The following is a 13,181-nucleotide window of genomic DNA, read 5'->3' as shown; positions in this document are numbered from 1 at the left end:
AAGAGCGGGATATAAATGTAAGAATAATAATACTATGAAAATTCCCTGGCTGCAAGGAAGCAGCTGGATCTTCCCATCGGCTTCTGAGGACAGGGAAAGAAGGGGAGCAGTCGGGAAGAAGGGAATGGTTTGTTTTGCTTTGCCAGGAAGCGGCTGCCCATTCCCTGATGGAAGGGGGGTGCCAGAGGTGCACCTAAACTCTTCCACATCCTGGCCTCAGGGATAGAGAGAAGGAGGTCAGTGGGGCCAGCCCAGTGGCACTCTTTGGACTGGACCTCCGGTCCGAGGTCTGGTCCTTCACTAAGGATGGGGTGGGAGCCCTCCACATGTCCCACCCGTGGTGCACCACCACATCTGGCCATGTGGGATCTGGTTCTTCGCTGGGGGTGGGAGCCATGTGTGCATGGGTGTGTGTGCGTGCCATGTGTGCAGCAAGACTGTGGTGAGGCCTATGCCAGCTGCCCTGCCCAGATCTCTCTTTGAGGGAAAGTTCTTTGAAAAAGGCCAATTCCTTGCTAGGGATCATTAGAAAGGGGATTGAAAATAAAACGGCTAACATTATAATGCCCTTATACAAAACTATGGTGCGGCCACACTTGGAGTACTGCATACAATTCTGGTCACCACATCTTAAAAAGGACATTGTTGAACTGGAGAAGGTACAGAAGAGGGCAACCAGGATGATCAGGTGACTAGAGCACCTTTCTTATGAGGCAAGACTACAACACCTGGGGCTTTTTAGTTTCAAAAAAAGACGACTGCGGGGAGACATGATAGAGGTCTATAAAATCATGCATGGTGTGGAGAGAGAGAGAAATTCTTTTCCCTCTCACAAAACAATGATTTTTGCTTTCCTGAAAGATATCGGGGTGGGCGGATGCATCCAGAAATATCTGATACAATATGCCAATGTTTATTAATGATATTTTTAATCGTGGAAGACAGAGGTGTATAGTCTAATGATCAACAAAGGTCCTTAGGTTGAGACCGTAGCCGATCTTGTTAAAGTGCTTGTGTGTCCATCAGGTCTGCTCTAGATCTTGCAGACTTGATAACATCACAAGGGTAGCCTCTACATCTCAGTTGTTGTTCCAATTTAAATGCTTCATGTTTATAATGGGATGATTGTGTACAGTTTCTTTTGATGCGCAGAAACTGGCCAGAAGGAAGATTTCGCTTTTGCTGATTAGGATGCCATGAATCAAAATGTAATAAGGAATTCCTCCACATAGGTTTCCTATATAGGGAAAATGCTACTCTATTCTGATGGTCTTTGTATACCCATGTATCCAGATAAGCGATTTTCTGAATATCATATTCACTAGTGAACTTGATATCTGGATGGATATCATTCATCCATAATACTAGGGCATTAAATGTATACTCTGATCTTTATAGATGATCATTATATCATCAATAAATCTTTTGAAAATATAAATCTGATCAAAAAAGGGATTGGTTTGTGGGTTGAGAATAATAGATTGTTCTAATTTTGACATAAATAAACAGGACACACTTGGGGCAAGAGCACACTCCATTGCCAATCCTCGAACCTGTTTCTAAAATTTATTCTCAAACCTGAAAAAGCTCTCTTCAAAGATAAGACCTACAAGTTCCATCAGAAAAAAAGTTGGAGGAGTGGGAATAGAGCAAGACAGAAACAACTCTTCAATGACTCTCCTAGCCTCCTCAAGTGGTATTGATGGATATAAGGAGGTGACATCTAAGGAGGCCATTACGGCATCAGGTCGAATTTCCTGGCCTTCCAGCTTATGAATGAGGTCCTTGGTATCATAGATATAGGTATCAATTATGGAAATTAAAGGTTTTAAATAGTGATCCACAAATATGGCCAATGGTTCTAGAACTGCATCATAGCCCGATTCAATGGGGCGTCCCTTGGGGGAAAGCCAGGTTTATGTATTTTGGGTAAACTATAGAATACGGGTACACGTGGATGAGTTTTGTACAAAAATTTGTATTCTAGATCTGAAATGATACCCATTAAATTGGCTTCATCCAGAACAACTTTAATGAGGGATTTGACGCGATCTGTTGGATCTCCAGAAATAGGCACATAATTGGACCTATCTTCAGTCGCTGAATGAAGTCACTGAACTTCTTGGATATAATCTTTTTTATCCATCACTACAACTGCCCCTCCTTTAGCAGCCTCTTTAATGACAAGCTCTGGATCACTCAAAAAAGAGTTCAAAGTAATATGTTCAGCCCTATTTAAATTAAAAAATTTCCTTTTTTCACTATAGACACCTTCTGTGCTTACTAAATCCCTTTCAACCAGTCTCTGAAAAACCGTGATGTTAGCGGAATCTACCGGTGCAACAAAAGTAGATTTGGAACGAAAAGGTGTATCTTCATTGGGGGTATCCCAAAAAAACTTTAACATAATAAGCCGGATGAGTTTGTAGAGGTCTACCCTAGTCTGAAATTGTTGATAGTGAAGGGTAGGAGCAAAACTAAGCCCATATTGCAAAACATGAAGCTGTTCGGTGGAGAGATTCTTTGAACTTAAATTAACAACTATATCCGATTCAGGCCCCGTGGCCGACGTCCCCTTTGAAAAAACTGGTCCCGACTATCATTCCGGTTTTTTACCTGTCTGTCTAACCTCACTCTCCTCTTTTGCTCTACCTCAGAGGGAGCCAATTCATCGGAATACTCAGAGGAGCTGATAGGGTTTTTCCATGTAACAAACTTTTTCGGTGGACTACTATTGGGCTGCCATTTATATACTTGATCTTTGTCATAATCATTCTCATCACGCACAAGTTTCTTGTTCTTGAAATTAATGAGTTGGTCTCGAAAGTCTCCAAGGGACTCTTCCAATTCCTTAATTTTGATATCATAAACCTCTCTGGTGGATGTTGTTTGTAAACAAGTTGTATACAAGGGAAGTTGTGTACAGAGAAGAATTCAGTATTGTGATTCTGCCCTAACAGACTGAGTGTGCTATGTAGACCAGACTTCTGGGATGAAGCCCAGTCCTCAGCACTAGGAAGGGGGTGGGTGGTTTCCCCAGCCACCCCATCACCACTGCAGCAATATGCAGGGCCGGAGGGGTGGGGGGGTGAAAGCTGAGCAGGCTTCCACTATGGCGACAGCGGCAGCTTGTGGGCCTCTCTGGGCCTGAGCACAGGAGACACGTTCCCACGTGCCTGAGCACTGTGAATCTCAAGCATCCTAGTCCATGACATCATGGGCTTGCAGTGCACAAGATTTGCACTGTGCAGGTGTGTAGGAGCATCTCACCTGTTCTCAGGTCCAGACAGGCCCACCAGAGGCTGCCAAGGTAAACGCACATATGGCTCTCATCCCCCACACTCCGGCCATGAACACGACAGAGAAAATTGGGAGGATTGAAGTGGCGGCAGGGGGCATGGCGGGGCCCCCCAGGACAGCTGGTGTCTCCCGGGGATAGGAGAGTGGTGTGCACATAATGCAGGGTTCCATTCTTTTTCCCCACCCCCCGCTGGGATGCCATCAAGCCGAAGCTCTTTAGGTCCGGACTCCCAAAATGCCTAGGTGCAACACTATTAGACACAATGTTAGAACCCTGAGGAGGAGGATCTAGGCCTTCGCGTTTCCAAAAAAATTTCAAATAGTTTTTTAATTCTGGATGCAGCAAATGTGAAGCTTCATCAAATCAGACAGACTCCAGTTATATATTTATTTAACTAACACATTTATTTAACTAACTTAACAACCACTAAAAATCTCTCGAGGCAGTTTACAATAAAAAACCAACCCCAAAATTCAACACATTTAAAACATATAAAATTTGAAGTTAATCAATACAATTCAACTAAAAAGCTTGGTTGAATAGATGTGTCTTCAGTTGTTTCCTAAAAGCCTTCAAGGATGGAGCAGCTCTTATCTCAGCAGGAAGTGCATTCCACCACCCTGGGGTAACTACAGAGAAGGTTCGCCTCTGAGATGCCACCAGTCTGAGGTGGCACATTCAGATGAACCTCCCCTGATGAACTTAATAGGGGGCAGGGGTCATAACGAAGATGGCGTTGTCTTAAATACCCTGGGCCCAGGTGGTTAAGGGCATTATAGGTCCTAACCAGCACTTTGGATTTTGCCTGGAAACTTATTGGCAGCCTGTGTAATTCTTTCAAAACACAGGTGATATGGTTTCTTCAGGACAACCTGGAGACCAACTTGGCAGCAGCATTCTGCACCAATTGCAGTTTCTGGACTATGTACAAAGGCAGCCCCATATAGAGTGTATTGCAGTAGCCAAGCCTGGAGCTGACCAGCACATGCACCACAGTCTTAAGGTCACACTCTTCCAGGAAAGGGCACAATTGGCATAACAGCCAATGCTGATAAAAAGCACTCCTGGCCACTGCCTCCACTTGAAATACCAGGGAGAGAGTTGGGTCCAGAAGTACTCTGAAACTGCAAACCTATTCCTCCTGGGGGAGTGTAACCCCATCCAGAACCGGTAGATCTATCCCATCTCCTGAACTGCAGCTCCCTACAGTGACCACTTCCATCTTGTTTGGATTCAGCCTCAGTTTGTTATCCTTCATCCAGCCCATTATCACATCCAGGCAGACAACAAGGGAAGTTATGCCATTCCCTGATTAAGCTGACATGGAGAAATAGATTTGGGTATCACCAGGGAACTGATAGTACCCTACACCAAATCTCCTGATGATATCTCCTAATGGTTTCATGTAGATGTTAAAAAGCATTGGAGACAAACTGGAGCCCTGAGGAACACCATATAAAAGCTCTAGCTTTGTAGAACAATAGCCTCCAAGCAACACCCTCTAAAATCTGCCCAAGAGGTTGTTGTCAATCATTTTTGAATTTACACATTTTAAATAAGTTTCAATTACAGACAGCCAGTTCAGAGATCGATTTCCCTCTATTAATTAACAACAAAGCAGAAAAGGTTTTAAAAATATTAAAACAGTTCTATTAGTTAAATAGTTTAAAGTATACCATTAACATACAATTAAAAGTGCTTGTCAAAAGAGTTGTGAAGAGAAGGTTCTCTGAGATTAAGCATCTCTTAGAAGCTGATGTTCTTTTTACAGGTTAGATTCTACAGTCTATGACAAGATAAAACACATTTCAAAGCTCGATGACAGAATTGGTTAATCATACTCACAACTCAGATTTCTAAGTTTCCCCACACTTAGTTCTGAACCTTATACTCAATCCTAAAAATAAAATCTAGTCCCATGATTTAATATACTTACAACCAGGAATGAACCTAAGCACCACCAGGTTCACACCTGATGGCAATTGGTTCTTGGAGAGATCCTTTGACCAATCAGCTAGCTCACCTGCACGCCATCTCTCCCTTAGTTTTGATGTTAATGCTGAGAGGCAAAGTACCAAAGTGCGTAGCATGATTTTATATCAATTTTACTGTTCGGGGGGTGTTTGAGCAAAATCAGAAAACAAACCTTTATTTTGACTAAATTTGGCGACGATGGCTCCTGGTCTTTGCTCTCCGATTTCTAGGGGGATTTCCGAGAAAAACGTAGGGAACTTATGAGAACAACAAACAACAAAATCCCCGTAATGCTTATGCACTGAACCTTCTTCCTTCATGTCAGCTTGAACTCTGAGATGGAAGCTCGACAGTCTGCAAATCACAAAATCGCAGAGACAAACAGATTCCTTCCCGAATGTGTACATCTGTTTTTCCTCACCATTTAAAAACTCATTGATCAGAACAGACTTCTATAACAACCAGGAGATGTGCAGATTTCACAACTTGGCCCAAAATGTAGGCCTGTTCACAACAAGGTATGAGCAGAAGCACAGTAAAACAGTGCCTCCTATACCCAGAATACTCAGACCGTCCAGAAGGATCAGGCAAAGCAGAAAACTCCTGAACTGCAGCTCCCTACAATGAACACTTCCTTCTTGTTTGGAATCAGCCTCACTTTGTTATCCCTCATCCAGCCAATTTCTGCATCCAGGCAGTATTGTTCTCTGTCATTCTTTTCATCTTTGAGCGGAATGAGTTTTGTTCTGGGTGGCAGCATCAAAGCACTGTGTGCATACCTGCATTCAGAATGGGGCTTTCCTGATTCAACCCGAGTGGGACCTAAAACTAACTGAGCGGACATCCAAAAATGTGTGAGTGCACGCACATGCCTACTCCTTAGAGGGAACACTTCCAGACAGGTGATGAGGGAAGTTATGCCATCTCCTGAAGAAGCTGACATGGAGAAACACCCTCTGAAATGTGCCAGAGAAGCATGAGACGAGCCACGGTGCCTCCTACATCCATCACCCTCAGATGGTCCAGAAGGATACCATGGTCGATGGTACTGAAAGCCACTGAGAGATCCCAAAGGACTAACAGAGTCATACTCCCTCTGTCAGTTCTTAATTGGAGGTCATCCATCAGGCCGAGCAAGATAGTCTCCACTCCATAAGTTGGGCTGTTTCAAAAGTACAGTTTCAGATGTATATATGAAACTGCCAAACTCAATCAGACCATTGGTCCAGACACCTCAGTATTGTCTACACTGACAGGCAGCAGCTCTCCAAGGTTTCTGATGGGGAATTTCTCAACTCTGGAGATGCCTGAACATGCCAGGGATTCAACCTGGAGCTTTCTGCATTCATGGCAGCTGATCTACCACTGAGCAATGGCCTCTACTGAGTCAGACCATTGGTCCATCTATCTCAGCATCTGGCCCCTTCAGAGCTTACTATGCCCCATCCTTCTTCTGGCCCTTTTGCATCTCCAAGACTGTAAGAAGCTCTGACTGAGAGCGGGGAAAATCCTATTCATTTGTGATTTACACCCTTCCCTAAAGAAGGCATGGAGAGAAGCTTTGAAGAGAAATCTCCTCTTGAAAAGGGTGATTTAGGGTATGTCACCAAGGGTCCACATTCCAGAGACCCACACAGTAGTGTATTCACAGTCAACGAAAAAGAAGCAAGGGTTGTAAAATACTAATATTCATTAACTGAGCTTATTATGCAGATTTATACATAACACGGACACATAGTATTTATATGTATTCATGGCTCAGGGTGGTTCACACAGAGAAATAACAAATAATAAATATGGATCCCTGTCCCAAAAGGGCTCACAATCTAAAAGAAACATAAGACAGACACCAGCAACAGTCACTGGAGATAAAATACATATCTGCCAAAACTGGTTCCAAAAATACTTCAAAAGTAACAAGGGAAATACAAATAATCAAAAGAAGAAATCTCATTATTTTTTATATTTCACACAATTGAGGAAGATTCCCAGGCTTGTCTGAAGTTTCATGTGTGTGATTTATACTATGTATGAGTCTGCACATATTCAATAAGGCATTGCTTCCTTTTGAAGCTCTTTCCTCAATGGAAGCATGGTTTCTATGATGTATAAGAAATTCTTCATTGCACCTGGAGATCTTTCAATACACAGAGCAATTTAAATGGTTTTTCCCCAGTGTGAATACATTGATGACTAGAAAGAGATTCACTCCTGTTAAAACTCTTTCCACACTCCAAGCATTCATATGGTTTCTCCCCAGTGTGGGTTATAAGATGTTGTTTAAGATTTCCAATTTGGCTGAAGCTCTTCCCGCACTCCAAGCATTCATATGGTTTATCCTCAGAGTGGGTTGTAAGATGTCATTTAAGACTTCCACTTTGGCTGAAGCACTTTCCGCACTCCAAGCATTCATGTGGTTTCTCCCATGTGGGTTCTATGATGTAAAGTAAGTTGTCCATTACTGCTGAAGCTCTTCCCACACTCCAGACATTTGTGTGGTTTCTCTCCAGTGTGGATTTTATGGTGTAATGTAAGATGTTCACTGTGACTGAATCTCTTCCCACAGTCTAAGCATTCATATGGTTTCTCCCCAGTGTAGCTTCTATGGTGGAATGTAAGATGTCCACTCTGGCTGAACCTCTTTCCACACTCCAAGCATTCATATGGTTTCTAACCAGTGTGGCCTCTATGGTGTAATGTAAGATCTCCACCCCTGCTAAATTTCTTCCCACACTCAAAGCATTCATACGGTTTCTCCCCAGTGTGGCTTCTAAGGTGTACAGTAAGATCTCTATTACTGCTGAACCTCTTTCCACACTCAAAGCATTCATATGGTTTCTCCCCAGTGTGGCTTCTATGGTGCAATGTAAGATGTCCACTCCGGCTGAACCTCTTTCCACACTCCAAGCATTCATATGGTTTCTCCCCAGTGTGGCTTCTATGGTGTAATGTAAGATGTCCACTCTGGCTGAACCTCTTTCCACACTCCAAGCATTCATATGGTTTCTCCCCAGTGTGGCTTCTATGGTGTACAATAAGTTCTCCACTCTGGCTGAACCTCTTTCCACACTCCAAGCACTCATATGGTTTCTCCCCAGTGTGGCTTCTATGGTGTACAGTAAGATGTCTATTACTGCAGAACCTCTTTCCACACTCCAGGCATTCATATGGTTTCTCCCCAGTGTGGGTTCTATGGTGTAATATAAGACCTCCACCCCTGCTGAATTTCTTCCCACACTCCAAGCATTCATATGGTTTCTCCCCAGTGTGGGTTCTATAGTGTACAGTAAGTTGTCTACTAGTGTTGAAGCTGTTCCCACACTCAAGACATTCATATGGTTTCTCCCCAGTGTGGCATCTATGGTGTACAGTAAGATCTCTATTACTGCAGAACCTCTTCCCACACTCCAGGCATTCATATGGTTTCTCCCCAGTGTGGGTTCTATGGTGTACTGTCAGACCTCCACCCCTGCTGAATTTCTTCCCACACTCCAAGCATTCATATGGTTTCTCCCCAGTGTGGCTTCTACGGTGTACAGTAAGATCTCTGTTAGTGCTGAACCTCATTCCACACTCCAAGCATTCATATGGTTTCTCCCCAGTGTGGCTTCTATGGTGTACTGTAAGATGTGCACTCTGGCTGAACTTCTTTCCACACTCCAAGCATTCATATGGTTTCTCCCCAGAGTGGCTTCTATGGTGTACAGTAAGTTGTTTACGACGGCTGAATATCTTTCCACACTCCAAGCATTCATATGGTTTCTCCCCAGTGTGGCTTTTATGGTGTACAGTAAGATCTCTTTGACTGCCGCACCTCTTTCCACACTGCAAGCATTCATATGGTTTCTCCCCAGTGTGGCTTCTATGGTGTACAGTAAGATCTCTAATACTGCTGAACCTCTTTCCACACTCCAAGCATTCATATGGTTTCTCCCCAGTGTGGGTTCTATGGTGTACAGTAAGTTGTTTACGACTGCTGAATCTCTTTCCACACTCCAAGCATTCATATGGTTTCTCCCCAGTGTGGCTTCTATGGTGTAGTGTAAGAGCTCCACTGTGGCTGAACCTCTTTCCACACTGCAAGCATTCATATGGTTTCTCCCCAGTGTGGCTTCTATGGTGTACAGTAAGATCTCTATTTCTGCTGAACCTCTTTCCACACTGCAAGCATTCATATGGTTTCTCTCCAGTGTGGCTTCTATGGTGTAATGTAAGATCTCCACTCCAGCTGAATTTCTTTCCATACTCCAAGCATTCATATTCTTTCTCCCCAGTGTGGCTTCTATGGTGCAGAGTAAGAGCTACACCCCTGCTGAAACCATTTCCACACTCCAAACTCTCACACATTTTCTTCTCTGTGTGCATTTCCAACTGAGGTTCAAAGCTTGGCTCAAGACTCAAGCCTTTCCTACGAGGAGGGCACAGGCTTTTCACTCTTTCTTCATTCATTACGTGTTGGATTTCATGCTGAGAAGCAGGTGATCCACTCCTGCTCTTCCCTTCTGCTCCAGGTTTCAGTCTCTTCTGGTTTCTCTTTTTCCATCGGTCACCTCCTAACAATCCTTTCCTGGCTTTCCCCCCATTTTTCATCTTCCAGTTGTCACAGTGCTGCAGTGTAGAGAGAAAACTGGTCAGAGCCTATAACAGAAGAGGATATCTTCTTAGAAGTAATGGTAGAAATGCAAAGAAGAGGCTGGCAGCTTTCCTTCCTATATTTGATGGCTATGCGATTACAGCCATTTCTGGAAGTAGATGACCTTAAATCATTTATGGTAACATGGTAATCAGCTCTAGGCTTGACTGCTGGAATGCACTCTACATAGGGCTGCCTTTGTACACAGTCCAGAAACAGCAATTGGAAGTGAATGCGGCAGCCAGAATGGTCTGTGGAACAAACCAAAGGGGCCCTATAAGACCAATTTTGAAAGAACTGCACTAGCTCCCAATATGTTTCTGTGTAAATGTTCAAAATGCTGGTTATTGCCACCCATCTCCTTCTATCAAGAGCAAGTGGGTGCGGTGAGTGGGTCTCCCAATAAATTTATAAAAGGGGTTAGGAGGATTTAGTAGACTAATTATGCGATGTGTGGAAAAGTACTTCGTTTTGATGAATGATCTCTGGTTAGAGGTGTACATGAACCCAAAACACCATTTGGTTTGAATAAAAAGCTATTCAACCTGAGTCATAGCTCTGAACTAGCCAGTTCAATCGAACTGATGGGCTGGTCCATTTCATCGAACAGGTTTGGATGCCAATATACTTGTAAAAGGGAATGTGGTGAGGATTCTCCATTATAAGTACAAGGGGAGAGGGCCCTTCCAAAGCTAAGTGGTGGCCAGGCGGGAGAGGGGAAAAGCAGCTTATCTGGGTGGCATGGCTGCCGGCTCCACCACTCACCACTACTGGCCCTCCTGGTGCAGCCCCAACCATTCTCCCCTTCCTTTAGTGGGCGAATGGCTCGGAGGCATCTTGGTTCTGGACTCCGCGCATGTGTGGAGCCAAGGACTGAGCTGCCGCTGCTGAGCACCGGAGCGAGGTAAGAATTTGGGAGTTAGAGGAATGCTTGCAAACTGCAAGCACCTGGTCTAATATATACAGCTGGGGTGCACCCGGAGATCGCCAAACATGCCCATTTAATTTGTAGGCTTCAAGCTAGGAGGCAGGTAAGCATGCCTCTGAAAAGCATTACAACCGTTGATCACTGTGCATGACTCTACCATTGTATGTGCTTGTGTCTATGGTTGGAGAAGGAAATGCAACCAAGGAAGCCTGGGAACCATAGAGAGAGGGGAGGGATGGGCCGTCATCAGGGAAAGGGAGCTACAATTGGCTTCCAGATATGTTGTTGGAAGAATACACTCTACCCACGTGTAAAAAGCCAGACATATTAAAGGCACCTTTAAAAGAATCGTCTGAACTTTTTCTCAGTGCAGAGAGGAGCAGAAGGAAAGAAGGATTACTTAAAAGTCGTATTTGCAAGGAGAAACCTTCCCCTTCCCGTAGCTCAAGACTCGCGGCTTGCTTGCTGAGAGCAACGGGAGAACCTGGGCTTGGAGGGAAGAGCTCGCTCTTTCTGGCAGCCGCCCCCCCACCAAGCCTCTTTCTCCCCCACCTCCACCGCCCCCCCCCCGCCCCCCAGAGTTGATGCTGCTGGCTGACACTCACTGCAGTTCTGGGACATTTTCACTGCAGGAGCAGCTGAAGGGAGAAGAGCGAAGGGCAGACCAGCCCAGCCCAGCCCAGCCCTCCCATCTCTTCGCCTTCCCCAGCATGCAGCTTCCTTCCTCTTACCTTCCTCTTGATCCAAAGGGCTCCGCCAGCAGTGAGGAGGAGCCTCCCGGGCTGGGCGCAGGGTCAGTGTGCTGCTGCGGGTCCAAGAGGACGTGCAACGTGTCCGGCAGCGCTTCCGACCTCTTGCCCCGCTCTCCAGATCCAGGGGACCGGCTGCAGGGAATGGAGGCTCTCCCTCTCCCTTCGTGGCGGCCGGCTTCTTCTGCAGCTCAGGCCGTTCCTGCGGACTCTTCCCCCAACAATTCTGGACTCCGCCCCTTCACTTCTTCCGTCCCCCCCCCCCCCCCCGCTGCTGCTTCCAATGCCAAAGCTTGTTACACATGCCGTGCACAGGAGCGGGCCTTCCTCTCCCTCCTGCTTCTCCTGAAGCTCCACAGGCCTTGCTGCTTCTTGGGTTCCGAGCCGCCGCCGGCCTCCCGCGCCTCCCTCTGCGGGCCTCTCTCTCTCTCGGAAGCAGCTGCAGCATCCTCCCCTACTGGGTCAGGCTGTTAGGCATCCTCTGCTCGCCTGACCTGGGGCCTGAAGGAGCAGGAGGCGAAGTCGGGGCAGAAGCCTTCTCTTCCCTCTGCACACATTTCCCTGGCTCTGTGAATGATGCCCTTGCTCCATCCCATCGGGACAGGGAAGCTGAGCACAGAGAAGGATTCAGACATGTGATCCTGCCCTTACAGACTAAGCCTGCTCTGTAGACCAGACTTCTGGGATGAAGTCCAGTCCTCAGCATTGGGGGGGGGCTCCCCCTCCCTCCCCAGCAGCCCCAGCCACTGCAGACAATATCTCCTGTTTTGGCTGCCATGCGCACGGCTGGAGGGGTGGGGTGGGGTGTGGGGTGAGAGCCGAGCAGGCTTCCACTATGGCGGGGGCGGCAGCCTGTGGGCCTGTCTGGGCCTGAGCACAGGAGACTCGTTCCCGCGTGCCTGAGCACTGAGAATCTCAAGCATCCTAGTCCGTGACGTGCAGTGCTCAAGAAGACTTGCACTGTGCAGGTGTGTAGGAGCATCTCACCTGTTCTCAGGTCCAGATAGGCCCACCAGGGGGTGCCAAGTGCCAAGTGCCACACCCACATGGCTCTCATCCCCCACACTCCGGCCATGAACGGGATGGACAAACTTGGGCGGACTGAAGTGGTGGCAGGGGGCATGGCGCCCCCCAGGGGTGGGAGAGTGGTGTGCACATGCTGCACAAAATGCAGGTTTCTATTCTCCCCACCACCACCACCACCACCACCAGGATTCAATAAAGCGGCGGGGAGTGGGGCGGTCCTCTGAAGCCCTTTAGGTCAGGACTCCCCAAATGCTTAGGTGCGGCACTATTAACAGACCAAAGTGATCTTGAAAGACACAATGTTTGAACCCTGAAGGGGAAGATCTAGGCCTTCATGTTTCTAAAAAAAAATCCTCAAATAGTTTTTAAATTCTGGATGCAGCAAGCATGAACCTTCATCAAATCAGACTGACTACAGTTAGCTTTAAAAAAACCCACAGCCATGGGATGCAATGTGGATTGGAACACAGGAACACAAGAAACGCCTTGGATTCAGCCATGGTCCATCGTGCTCAGCACTGTCTACACCAGCGATACACAGCTTAAACCCTCCAGATGTGTGTGTGTGTG

The 13,181-nt window shown here is 46.2% G+C and overlaps 1 pseudogene; it reads right to left on the bottom strand.

The window, feature by feature from the left end:
- Window positions 1–3,674: 3,674 nt before the first annotated feature.
- On the bottom strand, window positions 3,675–11,797 carry LOC128349837 (zinc finger protein 260-like; annotated as a pseudogene).
- Between the last annotated feature and the right edge of the window lie 1,384 nt (window positions 11,798–13,181).

This window comes from Hemicordylus capensis, chromosome 3 (assembly GCF_027244095.1).
Source record: "Hemicordylus capensis ecotype Gifberg chromosome 3, rHemCap1.1.pri, whole genome shotgun sequence".
Taxonomy (NCBI): domain Eukaryota; kingdom Metazoa; phylum Chordata; class Lepidosauria; order Squamata; family Cordylidae; genus Hemicordylus; species Hemicordylus capensis.
The sequence above is the reverse complement of the archived record's forward strand: the minus strand, read 5'-3'. Positions and strand labels throughout refer to the sequence as shown.